Raw genomic sequence first — 21231 nt, 5'->3', positions numbered from 1 at the left:
TTTTAACCTCTGAGGATAGGACAAGAAGCAATGGGCTTAAATTGCAGCAAGGGAGGTTTAGGTTAGACATTAGGAAAAACAGGGTGGTTAAGCACTGGAATAAATTGCCTAGGGAGGTGGTGGAATCTCCATATTGGAGACTTTCAAGAGCAGGTTAGACAAACACCTGTCAGGAATGGTCTAGATTATTAGTCCTGCCACGAGTGCAGGGGACTGGACTAGATGACCTCTCAAGGTCCCTTCCAGTCCTATGATTCTCTTATTAGTGAAAAGGCTCCAGAGGTGATCTTGGCAATTACAGGCTGATAAGCCTAACTTCAGTATCATGCAAATTGCTTGAAACTATAGTATGGAAGAGAATTATCAGACACATGGATGAACACAATGTTTTTGGAGATGAATCGGCATGACTTTTATAAAGGGAAATCATGCCTCACAGAGCTATTAGAATTCTTTGAGAAATTCAACAAACATGTGGACAAGGGTGATCCAGTGGATATAGTGTACTTGGACCTTCAGAAAACCTTTGACAAGGTCCCTCACCAAAGGCTCTTAAGCAAAGTAACCAGTTATGGGATAAAAGGGAAGGTCCTGTCATGGATCAGTAACTGGTTAAAAGATAGGAAACAAAGGCTAGGAATAAGTCGTTAGTTTCCATAATTGAGAGAGGTAAACAGTGGGGTTCTCCAAAAGATCTGTACTTGGACCTGTGTTATTCAACTTATTCATAAATGATCTGGGAAAAGGGGTAAACAGGGAGGTGGCAAAATTTGTAATGATATAATTTACTCAAGATATTTAAGTCCAAAGCTGACTGCGAAAAGTTACAAAGGGTTCTCACAAAACTGAGTGACTGGGAAATAAAAATGGCAGATGAAATTCAATGTTGATAAATGCAAAGTAATGCACACTGGAAAAAATAATTCCAACTACTTATACAAAATGATGGGGTCTATATTAGTTGCTGCCACTCAAGAAAGAAATCTTGGAGTCACTGTGGCTGGTTCTCTGAAAATATCCACTCAGCGATAGTCAAACAAGCTAGCAGAATGTTAGGAACCATTAGGAAAGAGATAGATAGTAAGACAGAAAATATCATAATGCCACTATATAAATCCATTGTACGCTCATATCTTGAATACTGCATGCAGTTCTGGTCATCCCATCTCAAAAAGATATATTATAATTGGAAAAAGTACAGGGAAGGGCACAAAAATGATTAGGGGTATGGAACAGCTTCCATATGAGGAGAGATTAAAAAGACTGGAAATGTTCATCTTAGAAAAAAATGACTAAGGGGGGGTGGATATGATAGAAGTCTATAAAACCATGAATGGTGTAGAGAAAATGAATAAGAATATGTCATGTACCCCTCCACACAACACAAGTACTAGAGGTCACTCGAAATTGATAAGCAGAAAGTTTAAAACAAACATAAGGAAGCATTTCTTCACACAATGGCCAGTCGTTCTGTGGAACTCATTGCCAGGGGATGTTGTGAAGGCCAAAAGTATAAGTGGGTTAAAAAAAGAATTAGATAAGTTCATGGAGGATAAGTCCATCAATGGATATTAGCCAAGACGGTCAGGGATGCAACCTCATGCCCATGCCTTTGACTGCCAGAAGTTGAGACTGGATGACAGGGATTGGACCACTCAATGATTGCCCTGTTCCTTTCATTTCCTCTGAAGCACCCAGTACCAGCCAGTGTTGGAAGACAAGATGTTAGGCTGGATGGACCATTGGTCTCATCCACTATGGACATTCTAATGTTCTCATGGTGCTGTACCCACAATAGAATCTCAATCTGTTCTTTGAATATTTCTTCTTTTGGAGGAGAGTTTGGCTTGTGTGATCTACCTGTCATTTTGGAGAGCTCTTACCTTCAAAATTGTTGTTATTTGAATATGTTTTGAGGACTTTGTGTGAGTCTGCCGTCTGGTATGCGCTAGAAGAGAGGTTCCCATACTGTTTATCTAAGCACTTCTATAGCTAAGAAATCTGAAATAGATCTGAGGACATCAGAAAGGACACAACTGGGCCAGAAGAAAGACTGCTCTGAAATAGACTGAGAAATGGGCTCAGAGACAAGTTAACCTTTGAATGTATTAAAAATATTTATTTTTATAAATGAATATTACACCATCCATGCTGAAAGTACCTCTTTATTATGATTGATTAGACATTTCCTCTATAGGTCTGCTTCTCCTGTCACATATCCGGGCATAAATCAGGAAAAATGCCATTCATGTTAACTAAGTTAGATTGGTGTAAAATGAGTCTAAATACAGAATCAGGCTGCAGATGCTGTAACTCCTTCTGTTCACAAAGTAGTTTTCACTGTAAAAGAGTGGGGAATGAATGGGTCTCCTGAGATCTCAGACTGTGTGATCTCTGAACACACATACCTCCTTCCAACGCTTAATTTGGATACTAAAGAATAAGTTCCTCGTAATGTTGTTTGAAAGTTTAAAAGTCAGTGGCAATACACACCAGTCAGCCAATTAATTTCCACCTCTGTTTTATTAGGGTGAAGAGATAAACTGCTTCTTTGCTTCTTCTCTTTGGAGGTTGAGGCATCCTATTCTTTGGGAGTGGTGCTGTCTGGGTGCAGATTTGTGGGACCTCTGGGTTTGTGTTTTCTTTCTTCTTCACTTTATTTGCTCTTTGCGTCTGTTTTGTCTTTTCCTTTTCTCAGCAAACTTATCGCCTGTTGTAGTGTCGCACACATGGAGATACAGGTTTGAGGGTTAGTTTATTAGCAGAATTACAGCATTCTACTCCTCTCTCTGTAGAGGCCAAATGGTGAGTCTTGCTTTGTGTCAAGCAGGAGAGTAATGTGGCATAAGGAATCCACAGACTCTCCTGAGCTTGTTACCCACATTGCGGGGAACAGTGTGTATTGGAAAGCCATCACTGCCCATGGGACACTTCTCCTGATTCCATGCATGTGACAGGGGAATGGGTAGACGGGAGAGAGGAATAGATAGAGCCTTAGGTCCTTCCCCATAAAACTGGTGAGTGCATCTAAACCAGTAAGGCAAGGGAAGTAAGATGTACCAGGAAAGGGCCTGGTCCAGCTTTGTTCCCTACAGAGCAAGGGAGAAGCAAGGACCTGTCTCTGTTCCTGAGGCCATGCATCTATCCACTGCTCATGCTGAGCATATTGTAAGATTACAGTCTTCACTCGGTGCTCAGTTACTGTGGTGATGGGAGCCAAACAAACACACCAGGCTAATTTCCAATACTACTGGGGTTCTCAAATTACAACAATGGTGGCCTAAGAGAAACATATCGTTATAGGAGAAACTCCATGTTGGGCAGTGTTGCACAGGTGTCAGAGTACGAGGACAATGTTGTGCATGGGTCCTCAAAGAATGCCTGTGTAGGGGGCATTCAGGAGTTTGTACCAGAGTGGGGCACCTACATATCCCATCTAACTATTAGCTATATCTTAACAGCCACAATAGAGCCCTTCAGATTTACACAGCAAATTTTGATGTTAAATTTGTTTACAAACCCTTTCATTAGGCTGCCACAGTGTCACAAACTGTCACTTTCAGCAAGATACTTGATACTATTTCTCCACTTGCTGGTGCTGCCAACAAGTAGAGCATTTTTTATTTAATAGACAAGTTTCCAAATAACATTTCACAGTTTATACATTGAAAGCAGAACAAAATCATAACACCTTGTCTTGTACTGGTTGTGTTACCCTGTCTCTTCTTGGATTGCGATACACTATATCCAGATCCTGGAGTTGTAGCACATTTGGCAGCATCTTGATGCTTATGTAAAATGGTAAAGCTTTACTCTTCAATTAAGTAATAGTTCTAGCACTGGTGGGATCAAGAGGAAGTCAAAAGATACATTCACCTTTGGCCCTTTGAATACAACTAACAATTAATTTTGCAAAGCTGTCAGTTACACATTTTCTGTTCAAACACTTTAGAGCCATTACCAATATGAATATAAATCGAATTAATGTCCTTTGGTAATCAAATTCTCTCATTTATGTTATTCGTTTTCAAAAGTAATTGTGAATTATAACAAAAAACATAGCCATTAGGAATGGAGAAACTAAGTGGAACTCAAAAAGTGTTTCAGTTGGAATTGCTGGGTGTTCAGAAATTTTGAAAATCTAGATGCTTAGTTAAGGGCTAGGGATCATCCATTTTAGTGCCTGACTCACCTCTCACTGAAGTCATTAGTGGTTTTGCCATTGACTTCAAAGGGAGAAAAATCAAATCCATAGACTTTTGGGGTGGGATTTTTCAAAAGTATTCAGTATTGGCCTATCTCTGCTCCTGCTGAAGTCAATGCTCCTACCAACTTCAGTGGGACATTGAGCCCTTGTGAAAATGATACTTAGGATTTTTATTGTATTTTGACTATTTACAGCTATGGGGCATATGTCTTTTGCCAGCGCAGATGAATTCCTACAAATAGTGAACAACAATCACAACAAAAATAATCCAACAACGTTTTTTTTCTAAACAATGTTATAATTCTAGGAATACAGCAAAAATAAATTATTTTACATTTTATGGTATTTCACAGAAAGAAAATGTTGATACTGTTGAGTAAAAAGAGAAATTTGATATAAATACATACATACATACATAGACTGCTAGTATTGCAGTTCAGCAGTGCTTGATGCTTTCCAGAAACTACTCTACCCACTATAATAAATCTTAAAACGGACAAACATACTCTTTCTTTTATATTTTACAAAGTATATTACCACAGCCTCTTTTTCATGTATATGTATTTGTATTAGTACTGATTGAATGGTTCAGCTGGAGATCTGATTGTGCTTCAATACAAACAGTATACTAATATTGCAAGTTCAATTTAGCAGTTATATAGGGGTTGTCATTGAAGGCTTGATCCAATCTCATTGAAGTCAATGGAAGGACTCTCATTGACTTCAGTGGCCACTGGATCAGATCCCAGCTCCTCAATAATTACCTTCCCAATGTATTTTACTTTACTGAAGCATTTGCTGTATTTCCTGTTCTTGATAAAGTAAATTATCCTAACATGGTAAAAACTGAATTTTCTATAGCAGCCATTGTTGTAATGACAAGAAGCACTTTGCTCTCTAGGTCAGTCTTCCCAGTACAACATTATGATGACATGATACAATCCTCGTTACATTGACCTACAAAAGTTAAGATGTTTAATGAGAAGAACTTGCAGTCCAGGAGCTCACACCTTATAAATAACAATTACTCAGCATTTGAATGGGAAAGAGACTAGCCAAAAATAATACTTAGCTCTGGAAACCCATCTTGAGACAATAGAGAAGAGTAGGTTGGCTGCTTCCTAGTAGCTGGCAAAGAAGAGCCCTATGTTGCTGGACCCTATCAACAGAGCATGAGGAGACCTCACAGAATTATCAGAATACAGGGAATTTGACCTAAAAACATTTTTAAATTAAAAAAAAACTAAGGTTGCTGAAGCTCCCATTTAGGTTTAATGTATAAGATACTTCATATATTTAACACATGCAAGTTTACACACACAAAATTCCCTCCGATCAAAAATGTTTTTCCTTAAACCACCTACCAACCATAAGAGCTTTTCATTAAATAAATAATACGTGTCTCCCTTAGATTCATTCATTTCCCCAACACTAAATCTCCCCACCCAGGAAAATATTGAGAAAACAGGCCTTGATATTTACTCAGAAAGTCCACAAGTCGAGATTTTCCAATCAAGAAGAAAGTAAATTCCACTGTCAAGATACCATCACAGAAAAATCTCTTATACCAATTACTCCCTGTTTAAACAGGGAAGATATCCATTCATGACTTTCAATCAATTGCAACTGCCAAAAAGCCAAACAAGAGGAGACAGGGTACCATTTACCGCAAAGATCAGGAAGACTATGAACTGCTGAAAAAGGCATTAAGACCATAAAAGCATTAAGACCATATGGGAGAGTATGGGTTTGTCCGTACTAGGCTTACATGAAATTCAGATTCTTTCCACAGAAAATGTCAAGTTTTCTGAGACTGGTATCAACTCTGTTTTCCTCTATTTTTTATTATCCTAAGCATGAGTACTATAAAATATTCTAATGGAACCCAAAGAGCCAGATGGGATGAAATACTAAATCAAACAGTTTATTCTATTGTTAATATGAAAAAAGCAAATACTGAGAGGGTACAAACTATATTACAAAAGAAAAAAAAATCACTAAAATCATTTAAAGGGATTGGAAATAGATTATAATTAGAGCTGGTCAAAAGTCAGACTTTCCATTCTTCAGGAAATTCTGACAGTTTTAATTATTTTTTTGTTCCAAACGGAAATGTTCATTTTGTTCCAAATGAAAACCAATATTTTTGAAATTTCCTGAGAAATGAAATTTTTGAAAACATTGTGGTTTGGGTTAATCAAAATGTTTTTTTTTTTGTTTCCCAATAAAATCAAAATGTTTGATTCCGATTTTGACTTTTTTATTTTATATTATATTATAATATATTATCAAATAAAAATAAATATTGAAAGAAGTCATTTTGAAATGAAAAATGAAAACATTCCATTCTGATAAAGTCAATGGAACATTTTCAATCTTATTGAAATGCTTCATTTCAATTTTTTTCAATGAAATGTCATTAACATTGACATATTCTGCTGGAATTTTAGATTTTGACTAAATGGAATTTTCCAACGGAAGACTATTCTGACGGAAAGTTTTCAACCTGCTCTAATTGTAACAGTTGTTAACACATCTTTTAAGTAAACAGTTTGGCATCAATATTTAAGGGTCAAATTTTCAAAGTGGCCTAATTTTACTCCCATGGATGTCAAGGGTACCCTTGCCTTGATGTGGAACAGACTTAATCAGTGCTAATATTTCATCATATCATAAAAATACAGGTACCGCAATATTGCAATACATGGCTATTGACTGGTGTGATAGAGCACTGCTGGCCACAACAGTTATGAGCTTACACCATTTTTTCTAACTACTCAGGCCTTTGCTTATTAAAGCTAATTATGTATTCTTTATCACCTCTCTGAAATATAAAACAAAGAATAACAAAGGTATTAAGGGCAAAACCCTGCAAAGCACCCATAGTCTATACAAATTATACATAAAAGAGCTTTTCAAATGTATCTGGACTCTTAAAACATTCCATCACAAAAATATTTAGTAACTAGCAGTGAATTAAATCAATTGTACTTCCCTGTGACATTGATGAAGGAATTGTGTACTGTGTTTTCATGACAAACACATCATTAGTGTACATGCATTTAAGCTGATTATTTCATTCAGCACAAGGGACATTAGGGTTAGAACTATATAAAAGCCCAAATCACACTTGATGTTTCCCAAATATCAAGCATTGTGTGGTCTAATCAAGATTTCATCAAATGTTTTATTAAACTCCATCACGCGAGCCTTGCTGAAGCCAGATGAGCTCTTATTATCAAGCAGCACTAAATTATTTTCATTTTGGAATGAATTGCAATGATACCCTTCCTAAAATACTTGGAAGTTAGAAGGAGGTGTGGGGGGGAGGAGGGGAAACATAAAAATGCAAAATTGCTGCAATGCTTTACTTAGAAATGGAACAATGAGCAAAGGAAATCAGGGTAATAAACGTTATCAATAAAAATTGTACAGGTTATAATCCTAGGGAACTACAATCACTAATGACAAAAAGCAGTTCACTTTTCTATAGCAAATAATCTGGTTACATAGGAAATTATGGGGCATAAATATGATATAAGTACTCTTCATTTATATTGTAACTATTGACCATTTAATTACATGGTAATTACCATGCAGTGGTTGCAAACTAGTGATGGAGTAAATCATACATCTTTGAAAGGCACACACATGATTTTCCATATTCTCTACATTATAGGTTACATTTATTTTGGATCTACTATATCTAAATTATACACCATAAAGGATATAAACCAGGGATCGGCAACATTTGGCACGCGGCTTGCCAGGGTAAGCACCCGGGTGGGCCGGGCCAGTTTTATTTACCTGCTGACGCAGCAGGTTCGGCCGATCGCGGCCCCCACTGGCCGCGATTCGCCGTCCCGGGCCAATGGGGGCGGCGGGAAGTGGCATGGGCGAGCGATGTGCTGGCCGCGGCTTCCCACGGCCCCCATTGGCCCGGGATGGCGAACTGCAGCCAGTGGGGGCCACGATCGGCCGAACCTGCCGCGTCAGCAGGTAAATAAAACTGACCCGGCCCGCCAGGGTGCTTACCCTGGCGAGCCGCGTGCCAAACGTTGCCGACCCCTGATATAACCATCATGTCTCAGAGCATAAGCCAACCTCTAACCAGTGGGAGGGTAGAAAGAAAACTCTTAAGGACAGGTTACTCCGTAACTGTCCAATATGGTGTTCCTTCAACCTTCTTCTAAAGCATCTGGTTCTGGCCACTAACAAAGACAGAATACTTAGTAGATGAACCAATGGCCTGATCGAGTATAGCAGTTTTTGTACGCCTAATACCACTACCACCCACCACAAATACTGGAGTGAAGTAACAGTGAGCAATCAACTAATTATGAATTCCCAATGCCTTATTGTTAAGAGATTAATCATTTATTTAAGGATTAGAATGTACAGTCCACATTTAAAATCATTACATTAAGTTTAATAAAATTTAATGTTAATTAAAAATAAATTTTGGAACCCCTCTTTTATAATAAAACCTACTGTAAGCATGCAGGGAATATCTGCTTCACAGAGTAACTGTTTCCACAAATTTGTATGAACAGATAGCCACACTTGCATCATTCATTTCACACCAGTTACATCTTTTGGCAATAAGGCACTTCTACTGTTGTGCACAGTTTCACATGCAATATATATATTAATCAGGTAAAATGACTTGTCTGCAAACTTTGCCATATCTAGTCCATGATATTCAGCCTGGCATATACAATTTATTACATTTTTATGGAAGTGACACTGTTGGTAAATGGCAAGCTTCATCACAAGAAGGGAATAAAACTGCACTACGAAATTAATTATTATTAGCACTGCTTCATTGGATCTAGACTACTGAAAGAGAATTTTTTTAAACATACAGTATGAAGAAATCCCCTTGGAAAACATATGGATGTGATAAGCTATGTAGAACTTCAGAACCATTTGTTCCTTTAGGTATTTTCTACCTTATTTTGTAATTATTATGAATATGCAAAGTTGTGGTAAAGTGGGAAATTTACCCTATTGCATAGTACCTATGTTTAATATACAGTGTATCATATAGTACCACAGATTATATGTAAGAATTGTTTGATTAATTACTTCTATATATGGGAACTGTGTTTAAGATTTGGGAAGGAAGAAGAGATGCATCAGAATGAAATAGTTAATATATTTAGTAAGTAAACTGATATGTACATAGTACCTTTCATCCAAATATACCAAAGTGTCCACAATGTATAATTATATTGGGGGGAGGGATAGCTCAGTGGTTTGAGCATTGGCCTGCTAAACCCAGGGTTGTGAGTTCAATCCTTGAGGGGGCCACTTAGGGATCTGGGGCAAAATCAAAATTGGTCCTGCTAGTGAAGGCAGGGGGCTGGACTCGATGACCTTTCAAGGTCCCTTCCAGTTCTAGGAGATGGGATATCTCCATTAATTTAATTTTTTAATTTTTTTTATATATAGGAATCACTTTACCCATTATTGAAATATAGCCAATTCCAGGATGTAACATGGTATCTTAGAAACTGAGTGTAGAGAGGATAAAATGGCAAGGAAAGTTTGTCTATTTTTTAATGAGGAGGGAAATTTTTATTAGGCAGAATGTATTAAAAGTAGGCCAGGACACTGGAGAGTACTCTACCTTGGTGAAAAATACCATGGGATTTTTAGTTATCAAAATTAGTATGAATCGCAGTTTTACATCTCATTCAAAACATAAAAGGCCTGATTCTTCTCCCAGCTACACTGATTTTACACAGAAACCAGTAAAGAATGTACTGCTGGTTTTTACCTGTGTAAGAGAGAAGAGAATCAGGTCTGGAATCCACAGCATCACTGTACTCACCTACCCTTTTGGGATCATTCCTCATTACTATCTCAGAGGGACGGGTGAGTCTCCCTGCCCTGAACCACCAATACCAAGTCCTGCAGCAGAGGCTTTGTGAGGGGAAGGAGGAGGGAAATGGGTGTGGGGGTTGGATGTTGCCCTTCAAGTATTCATGAGGCCCAACTCCATTTATTCTTAGGAGATTAAACAATTCACAGTCTGAGGTGATATGGATACTGGCTGATAGTCTATGCATAGCTATCTCAGAATCACCCTTCTCCTGGTCTTACCAAATTGCAGCCTGTGACTAAGTAATTTGGAAGGAGACAAACCCACCCATCATGCTTCTGCAAGCTTCAGATCGCTCGTGTTCTGAGGCAGCCAAGTTTTTTTCTTTCAACCAGTTTGGTATATGATTGGAGGGAAGTTTATATTGTAACACAGTTGCTTCAGGGTTAGCACACAGGATTTAACCTTATAACAGACACTGTCCCTGTCACATGCTGTAACTAATGGGGTGTTATACAGCTAGGAGTGCCATTGTTTGGTATTTACATGAAATTGAAGTCCCTTCCAAGCAACTTTGAAAGATAGTCCAGGTGAATGTTAAAGATACCATTGAACCAAGAAAGCAGGGGATAATCCTGGTGGTCTGTCTATTTGTCTTTCGATAATACAGTATTGTTGTAGCCATGTTGGTCCCAGGATATTTCAGAGACGAGGGGGGTGAAGTAATATGTTTTATTGTTCCAACCTCTGTTGGTGAGAGAGACAAGCTTTTGAGCTTACACAGACGTCGTTTTAAGGTCTGGGAAACATACTCAGAGTGTCACAGCTAATACAAGGATTTGTCTAAACTCACAGTGCTGCAGCTGTGCCACTGTCACACTTAGTGAAGACGCTATCTACGCCAATGGGAGAGCTTCTCCTGTTGGTGTAGGTACTCCACCTTTCTGAGAGGCTGTAGCTATGTCAACAGGAGGGCTTCTTGTGTCAACATAGAGCTGTCTACACTTGGGGTTAGGTCAGTATAACTGCATCACTCAGGATTGTGGATTTTCCGCATCCCCGGTGACATAGTTATACTGACATAAATGTAGACCAAGACCAAAATTGAACAGATAGTTTAGCATAAGTAGTTAACACATATTTCAAGGGATCATTCAAGGTGAAATGGCTTGTTAACACCCCTCCAGTCATAGGGAGGAAAGTGGGAGGGGAAGCAGCTGGGGCAGGGCTGTTCACGGCTTATAGATTGTTGTAATAAGCCATAAATCCAGTGTCTGTATGCAGACAATGATTTTAAGTGTCTAGAAAAGTTATGAATTTATGCTCCCAGGCTTGTCTTTGGAAAGTGTTGTGCAGGTTTCTTTGAGAATGAGGACTGATAGGTCAGATACACGAACAAAGGAACCCAGACAGACCCATTATATCTGTCCATGGCACTCTTATTGAAGGAATATCAGAACTCACAAAGCATCCTCAAACCACTCACCACACACATGCCTGCTTCCTTCAGGACACAACTGACTTCCTCCACAAATTCCACAATATTAACAACCTCCCTCAGAACACCATCCTTACCACCATGGATGTCACCTCCCTATACATCAACATCCCTCACGAGGATGGCATAGCTTCCTACATGAAATATTTACAAGACTATGGACAACCCTCAGATATCCACCATAAACACATCCCCAAACTTATCCATTCCATCCTCACACGTAACAATTTTACATTAATTACTAAACACTTTGTCCAAAACATGGGAACAGCCATGGGTACATTAGGATGGCCAATATGCCAACCTCTTCATGGGCCACCTTGAAGAAGAATTTCTGGAAAATGCATCACCTGATATAGCTGAGATAGATTGATGATATTTTCATCCTCTGGACAGAAGACTTAAAGACCCTCATAGAGTTCCACCACAACTTCAACTACCACCACATGTCCATTAAGCTCTCTTTGGAACACTCCCAAAACCAGCATCAGCTTCTTGGACACCACAATCAGCTGCAACAAAGTAACCCTACAAACAACTATGTACAAGAAACCCATGAATCACCATAACTTCCTTCATAGATCCAAAAACCACCCCAAACACTCGAAAGTCTGGGTATACACTTTAACACATTCAAAACAGCCTTCACCAAACAAGGACACTCCACCAGAGAAGTAGGTTGCATCATGGAACAGGCCACCCAAATACCCCAAAAGAACCTGCTTCAATACAAAAATAAAAGCACCTCTGACCTTACATCCATAGTTGTCACCTACCACCCCATACTGGAACCCATATGGGGTATCATCAAATAACTACAACCCATATTTGATGGGGACCCCATTCTGAAAGAAATCTTTCCTGAACCCCCTCTTCTGGCCTTCAAACAACCCCCCCCCACACACACACACACCTCTCTAAGGGTACGTCTATACTTACTTCCTGGTCCAGATGTAAGCGATCGATCTTCTGGGATCGATTTATCGCGTCTTGTGTAGACGCGATAAATCGATCCCGGATCAATCCCGGAAGTGCTTGCCGTCGATGCCGGTACTCCAGCTCAGCGAGAGGAGTACGCGGCATCGACGGGGGAGCCTGCCTGCAGCGTCTGGACCCGCGGTAAGTTCGGACTAAGGTACTTCGAATTCAGCTACGTTATTAACGTAGCTGAATTTGCGTACCTTAGTCCGAAGTGGGGGGTTAGTGTGGACCAGGCCTAAGCTCATCATCAGAAGCAAGTTCCCCAGAGACCAGGACACACCAATTCAAAGCAGCACCAGAACCTGCCAGAAGAACCGCTGCAAAACCTGCAGCCATATCTCCAATGCTACAATGATCAACACCCCCCACAACACATCTGTCAAGATCAATGGGACTTACATATGCCTATCACAAAATGTGCTGTACCTCATCGAGTGCACTAAATGCCTCAATAACTACTATGTGGGTGAAACCAAACAATCACTACACCCTTGAATGAACTCACACAGAAAAATGATAAAAGACAAAAACACCACATCACCTTGAGTAACACTTTTCACAAAGCAATCACTATATGTGGCCTATCAGTCCTCATCCTTAAAGGAAACCTGCATACTACTTTCAAAAGTTGAGTCTGGGAGCTTAAATTCATAACTTTGCTAGACACTAAATATCATGGATTTAATAGAGACACTGGATTTATGGTTTATTACAACAATCTATAAGTCACTAACACCCCCAGCTGCTCCCCCCTCCCCTAGAGGGGTGTTAACAGGCCACTTCACCTTGAATGATCCCTTGAAACTTATGCTAAACAATCTGCTCCATCCTGTATTTAGTTGTGACATTCTGAGATCTGGTCTACTGTGCAGAGTTAGGTCGACACAAAGCTGCTTATGTCAACCTTAGTATGGAAGTGTCTATTCTTAAATTGCACTCCCACTGATGTAACTGCCCTGCTACATGGACTTAATAACTCCACCTCTACGAACGGTGTAGAGTCAAGGTCGATGTAGTTAGGTTGACACAGTGTCAGTGTAGAAACTGTGCTGCCTGTGTTGACTATTACTAGCTTTCAGAAGCCATCCCACAATGCCCCACACTGCCAGTATCATTGATACAAGCGCTCCTGGGGAGGACGTGCACTGCCGACACAAGGAGCAAAGTGCAGACACGCCCAAGCAATGTAATTACTCTGGTGGCTGTATGCCAATGTAATTTAGGTGAACTTAATTTTGTAGTGTAGACATGGTTTGAGTAAGTTTCCCAGTCACGAAGAAGAGCTCTGTGTAAGCTCAAAAGCTTGACTCTCTCACCAACAGAAATTGGTCCAATAAAAGATATTACCTCACCCACCTTGTGTGTCTTTTAATAAAGCAGTTTCTAGTCCCAAGGTGGTGACCCCTTGTGTGTGAATGATTATCTAGTTCTACTGTTTAATTTACATAGTTATTGAAGCAGAGTTTCCATGCCCTCCATGTGTGGTATGTCCCTATTGTACACTGAGATAACTTGAGTGTGTAAAGCACTGTACTATTCGCCATATTGTAAGGCCAGTGAGTCTTGCCTTGCGCTGATATATAGGATTTTTTTAGAGTTATCTATTCCATTAACCCCTTTCAGTTTACTGTTGGTAGGACAAGACTTTTAGCTTTGTTAAGTTTTCCTAGGTCTTTTTGAACTTACTATTTTCACAGGTGGTTCAGACAAATACAACCCTAATGACAAATTACTACTTTTCTGAAGAATCAGGCATTGTTTGTATTCACTCCTTCCAGCCTATATGCACACTCTTGTGTGGATGGCTTTCATCCCCACATATTGTACTTTACAGATATTTCTAACTTAAATGAATTTTCTACTTAATAGCTTCACTATGGCCATGTTTATGCTAGTAAGCTTACAGCGGCACTGCTGTATTGATACAGCTGTGCTGCTGTAAGATCTCTCGCGTAGCCACTCTATGCCGACTGAAGAGAGCTTTCCCGTAGTCATGATTAAATCACCTCCAACAAGTGGCACTAGCTAAGTCAGCGGGAGAGCATCTTCCACGGACATAGTGCTGTCCACACGGATGCTTCTGTCAGTGTAACTTATGTTGCTTAAAGGGATGTTTTTTCACACCCCTGAGTGACATAAGTTATACCGACAAAAGTGCTAATGTAAACATAGCCAAAGAAGAAAATCAGAATGATTCAGGAGAGAACTCATAAAAAATGATTCCATAATGACTTCCTGGCATGAAAAAAGGATAGTTATAGGGCTGCCATTTCTGGAGTTAAGCCTTGTTTATGTAAGGCTTTGAGCCCTTTTGAAGTGATTCTGATAGGATCTGAAACACTGCAGAAGCTGTTCATGGTTCAGTAAATATCACGCAAACTGCCCCGATTAAGATCATTTTATTCACTTTAATTCTTTTTCCCATTCTGATTTTCAATATGTTATAATCCCTTTTGTAATTTATATAACCTTGCAGTTATGATGAGATAGTTTTAATGATCTCCTTAGTTGAGGTCACAGAAAATGTGTGGGTATTTGTTCCAGACAGGAAAACAAATTCCACTTTGAAAGAATTACTTTAAAATAGGAATCTGTGGGGTGAAGTTTATAATAAGATCTTTCTTTCTTTCTTTCTTTCTTTCTTTCTTTCTTTCTTTCTTTCTTTCTTTCTTTCTTTCTTTCCCTGGTAGAATCATATCTATGGTTATGTCAAATGATAAATGCCCAAATCCAGGGACCAGTGAGAAGAAGGCTGGGTATATCTGCAAGATGCTGGATAAGAATTCTACCACCCTACCCTCCGCAAGACATGATCCAGTTGCAGAGTGATTCCACAGTGATCACATTAGCTCAGGGTGGAAGACCAGAGAAACCGTATACTGCGGAATCCTTTCGCCCCACTTTTGGGATGCTGCTGTGCAGTCCTCCCAAATCTAACTGCTTCCACCTTGCAGCACTATGGGGACCGTTTCATCCACTGAGCTGGGGCTGACTTTATCCCCTCAAACTGTTGAAGAATGATGAAACAATTGAAGCTCCAAAGTATGGGCCTGATTCATGGGAGTTTTGCTATTGATTTCAGCGGAGCAGGAACAAGCCTGTGAGAAAATTAGACATCCACTGAGATTATAATAAATGTGATTCACACTTTAAAAAAAATAAGATCAACTGCCACTGAGTTTAAAATCAAGAAAACAATCTTGCTCCTTGCACTGTCTCCCGGGAACATGAGAAGTGGGGTTAACCCTCCCCTATTTCACTCTTCAGTTTTGGTTAAAGAGCAAAGAGTTGCCATTTTCATGTCAGCCTTCTTCTTTATTCTACTGGAAGAGAAGACTGTTATAAGATTTGAAATGCACCAGAGAAGGCCCAATCCTGCATTAAATACAATGAGAATTCCTTGCACGGAGAGTTTTGAAGATCAGGATCACAGACAACTGAATTATCTTTTGGGGTGCAGGGAAATGTGGACAAAAAGAAAGACAAGAAGAGAACTCAATCTTTGTGAAGAAAAATCCCAAAAGGAAATTGCATCAGTTTATTTATGCACAAATAGATCTTTAAGGCAATATTTAAGTTGAAGCTGAGAAGAACATCCTCCATTTAGACAGACTTTCATTGCAACATCTGAGTGGGATCAGGGCTCTAAATCTGCATATAGTCACAATATTTTCTTGCCCCAGAATTTCTAATTTTGCTTCTTTGGAAAGATGATCTAGATATGGATAAAAAGATTGTCAGATAGTAGGGTTAGGCTTTCAGCTGTTCCTATGAAGTAAAACAGGGGCCTTAACTGATTGCTTAAACGGAGTTTATAGCTGCTTTGACTTACCTGGGCTTCACAAAGCAGCTAGAGTATATCAGCAAATCTGGCCCAAAGATCCTTCTTAAAAAAACAGCCGCAGACATCCTCCTAATTACTACAGAAAAGACAGAGAATGTTTCCTCTGCTGGAGCAATTTAAATTCTGCACAACAAGCAGCAGAGTGTATTGTTTAGAACTTGTCATGCATTCTAATTATACCTACTGTAAACTGCTTTTTTACTTTGATATTCTCTTGTACTTGTTTGTTTGGCTATTTTGGTCTCATGCAAGTTTATTTCTCAACATGTATTTTGTTATATCACATTCTTTTCACTTAAAGTAGAACAGATACCTACATGGTTGGCTTCACCTAAGAAAGAGATTTATTGTCATCATACTGAACAGAAGTGTAGTGTTCATAATTCACCTGAGGTTTTCTTTTTTGTTTTGTTTTTTATTTGATTTAAATCTTTTCCAATCTACTCCTCTCAATTTCAATCAGATACAAATTACTTTTAAGCATGGGTTATAGATAGTATAATTTAAAGAGAAATGAATGGAAATGTTAATATTAAGAAGATCAAAGAAGGGGAATGGTTCATATTCATTTCAGGAAATTGCAGCTTAACAGTTAGTATGAGAAGCTTAAACAGAAACAAAATATTTTTGTATTTCTTTTAATGGTTTCTTTATTGTTATTCATAAAAAATCATCAGTACACAATATTAATGGTACAATTTCACCCAAGCCTCAAATATGATAAAAATGAGCCCTTTTCCACCCAAGCCAAGCCAAGCCAAGCCAAGCCAAGCCAAGCCAAGCCAAATAATTCCCAAGGTAATAAACATTTTTTATATATATAATATTATATGGCTCTGAACTTGCATTCCTTGTGCACCCAGCACATACAGTGAGATGAACAGGAATTCAGAATTACAGCAGTGAACGTTATGTATACTTGCCAGAGACAGATCCTCAGCTTGGGTAAATCCGTTCAGCTCATGTCAGCAGAGCTACACGAATTACACCAACTGAGGCAAAATTCACTCCTGTGCAGCACAAGCTTATGTATTATTTGTGTCATTTATGTCCCATGTAAGCCCCTCAGCTGAGCAAAATTTGGCCCAATGAACTTGATTTCCTGTTTTAAAAAATAGGATTTTTTTACCAGTTTAAAAGAGGAGTAACTTCACCCAAGTTAATGGCATTAACACTAGTGTAAAACTAGCGTGAGATGTTTATATATACTGTAGGAATGTGAACAGTTATTTCCCTTCCCTTGGCCTGTATTCTCCCCTGGCCTCGGGCACTGCAGAATGGGGGGCATAGGAGGCTCCCTATTCCAGCAAAACACCAGCTGGGAACTCCCCCAAGCCAAGGAAATCTTCAGCTAGAGGTGTAGGGTCATTCTCTGCTCCCATTACACCACCTGAGCAGTGGGGCAGGAAATTTATCCCTATATTGTCCTTTACTTCATGTTATTACCTTTATTTCTGACAACACCTATACCAATGATGGAATTTTTTACAGGAAGATATTAAATGTATAATATGTTGCTGATACATGAATATATGACCCTGTTTAACATGTTCAGTATGGGCCTAATTCTGAACCATTAAAATCAATTAGAATATAGTAATGTTCTTCAGTGGGAGCAGAATCGGACCTATAGTCCTTATATTTCTTTACATATTATAAAATTGTTCCAATATTATATTATTTCAAACACAATGTTCAGAGCTTTAACCAGTGTCACCATGGAGTAACTCCACTGAAGACTGAGCAGAATTGTCATTCAATATGTTTCTTCCATACAGCAGATGTTATGTTCTGGACAATCTTTGTGACTCTCGATGTGGTTCCTTTGTGTGATGGGATTAGCACCTTCAAAGGTTTATTTAACTTTCTCTGCTCTGATTTCTTTAGGTTTCACTTCCTGCCTGTCACAAGCCCTCTCTTGGTGACAGTGAAAACCTTTCCCATTGGCATCTGCACACTGGTTTGTGCAACAATCCTAGTGTGTCAATCACACTGTTCCTACCCATTCCCCCACTGCTCCTGAGAACTACACCTCACTTATGACATAGTCCTTGTAGCGGGGTGGTCACTTGCTCCTGCCCTGAGGGGTTTAAAACAGCCCACGAGAGGGTTGTGGCTGGGGCAAGCAGCTCCCAGGCTGATTGGGGAAGCAGGCACAGTTGGGGGCCATGACTCAAACTGACCTCAGCTAGCTCTTATAAAAGGCTGTGAGCCAGAAGCCCAGAGAGAGTCTCCTCTAGCTGTGGAGGGAGATGGGCCTGGCTGCTGGGGAGCGTACCAAGGTACCTGAAGTGGAACAGGGCTGGGGAAAGGTAAGAGGAGCTGGGGCGCTCTTGCCTGGCAACTCCCCAGGCTGCAAGGCCAAATAGGTACTGGGGTTGCAGGGGGCAGCCCAAGGGTAGGTGGAGGCAGTAGGTCCAAACTCCCTTTGCCGGTGATCAGTGGCTTGTACACTGCAGTCTGCCCCAGTGAACGGGGGCTAGATGGTGACTGGCAGTAGCCTTATACTGAGCTGAGGTGGGGGTTCCCCTGGGTGGGGAGACCCAGAAACTGTGGAGGTACTGCCAGGGGCAGCCCCCAAGAGAAAGGGGCACCAGAGGCTGGGAGGGACATGGGGACCAGCGAAAGGCGAGACACCGTCTGACAGAGGGTGCTCCGGAGGATGGAAAGCTAATTCCCTGAATGAACATCAGGAGGTGCCGCGGCAGTGAGCCTCGCCCTGTTATAGTCCTGTAAACCTTACTCACATGAGGGGTCCCAGAGATTTGACTGGGCTAATGGTGTAGGTAAGGACTAATCATGTGAGCAAGGATTTGCTGGTCTGTGCCCTTCTTGTGCTTGCAGAATCCCAACTTGCATTTATACCCTGAAACATGACTAAGGCCCCAATCCAGCAAACCACTGTAAGCACATGAATAGTCTCTTTAAATTTAATTAGACAGCTGACATGCTTAAAGTTATATAGTTAAGTGCTTTGCTGGATCAGGCCCTAAATAGATGTGTGCACTTAATTTATACCCTCTTTGCACCTCTATTTTTGAATTTATGCCATTTTGTGTTTGCTTTTGATAACTGTTTGTCTCTGATACACGTGGTGGCAATCAGACTTTCCTATCCCTTGTAATTACAAAAATAACATCTAATTTTGTGAATGTGATAGCTCCTTAGGTTTACAGAAAAAATAACTAGATTGTCAATATTTTTCCTCATTATATGCAAATAAATCAATAGAAAAGTTAGTAAAAGGTTAATATGAAAATACTCTCCTGGGGTACACTTCAGTGATAACACACACACACACACACACACACACACACACATATTTGATAAGTCCCTAGGCATAGACTGCAGTAAGGCTATAGTCAGAAAAAGTGTCTTTTTAAACTGTTGCTTAGGTACTGCAAATACTTGCTTCTTATGCATCTTCTGAGTCATGTGTGTCCAGTTTACTGACAAAAACACATTTATCTTCCTGTCAGCAAATGCAGAGCCAATATAGTTGCAGATGGGCAAGCTGTGTTCTATTCTGTCTCATCCATCATCAGCGGATTTGCCAGTTAAGTTCTGATTCCAGAATCTTTATTGCTGGAGATGATGTTTGAAGCAGAAAGAGCACAGTTTGATTTTAAGACCCCAGGTTGCTCTGGAAGTGTCGACAGTTAGAAAAACTTTTGTTGGCTTGAGAACTGATTGAGCTAGCTATAAAAATCACAGACAGGGACTATAAGTGGAACAATAGGGGCAATAGCCTTCTCATTTTTTCTCATGTGACCAATCCCTTTGAAGTACAAGGAGCTACTCATGTGCACACAAAGATTTTCATTGTCTTGGTTTGGGTTGAGGATAATGCAGGTTGGGATGGTGGGATAATGCATAGTCTTCAAATGCTCAGTTCTCTCCAGGGACAAATCTTGTAAACTAGCACAGACACCAGACAGTAGGTTGTGTTGGACAAATGCCCCCAAACAAACCCCGTGAGGCCTTGCTAAATTCAGCTTCCCCTTTCAGCACAACAGAGCTACAACTGTTCCACTGGCTGTGGGTCACTATGCACCTCCAGTGGAGCAAGGATTTTCCCACTAAAGAGCCTGATGTATTTTTTCTACGAGTCCTTTAAGCATATAAACTTCAAACAATAAAAGATGCAACTATGTGTGCCACTGGGTGCAGCCCATGCGGAAATGTGTGAAACTACGCATGGGGAAAGGAGTGTAGCTGGCGTCTCATGAGAAAGAACCTCAAGAAGTGTTTGCAGAGGAGGAAGGACATTGACTCTGTCTAGTGCACCTCTTCGCCACCTCCAAAACAGCCAGCGGATGAAGACTCACAACATGGCTTTGAGAGTCTGAATTCTGTCAGCTTGTTTAAGAAAAAGGACCAATTCTGTCTTCAGATATGCAAGTACAAGCAGAAGTTACTGACTGTTTTGAGATAAAATTAGTCCCTGAAAGTTCATTGTTAGCAAACATTGAATTAAACAGCTGTGGTGTAAAAAAGATTATTAGAATGGTTATTAAATTATTAGTGGTTAAAGTAGGTTGAAAAAAGAGGTGGAGCTCAATCTGCACTAGCCAAGGAGGTGGGGGAGCTCTCCTGCTGCTTTTAGCCAGGGAGGCGATGCTGTCCCCTCTCTTTCTTTAATCTCAAATACAGCTAAGGCAAGATTACTGTAATACAGACTACCAACGATCAAACCATTTATGGATTCTCTCTCCATGCTGTACTGATGCAGCTGACATTAGTGGATGCACTCTAGCTGGAACTCCTTCATATAACAGAGAGGGGCCTGCCAGCACACCATTACCTGTTAGGGCCCTTTTGCTTTGTGATGTTACATCTCCCCTCCCACACACACACACACTCACACTCCAGTG

This window comes from Emys orbicularis, chromosome 2, assembly GCF_028017835.1.
Source record: "Emys orbicularis isolate rEmyOrb1 chromosome 2, rEmyOrb1.hap1, whole genome shotgun sequence".
In the NCBI taxonomy this organism is placed as follows: Eukaryota; Metazoa; Chordata; order Testudines; family Emydidae; genus Emys; species Emys orbicularis.
The sequence above is the reverse complement of the archived record's forward strand: the minus strand, read 5'-3'. Positions refer to the sequence as shown.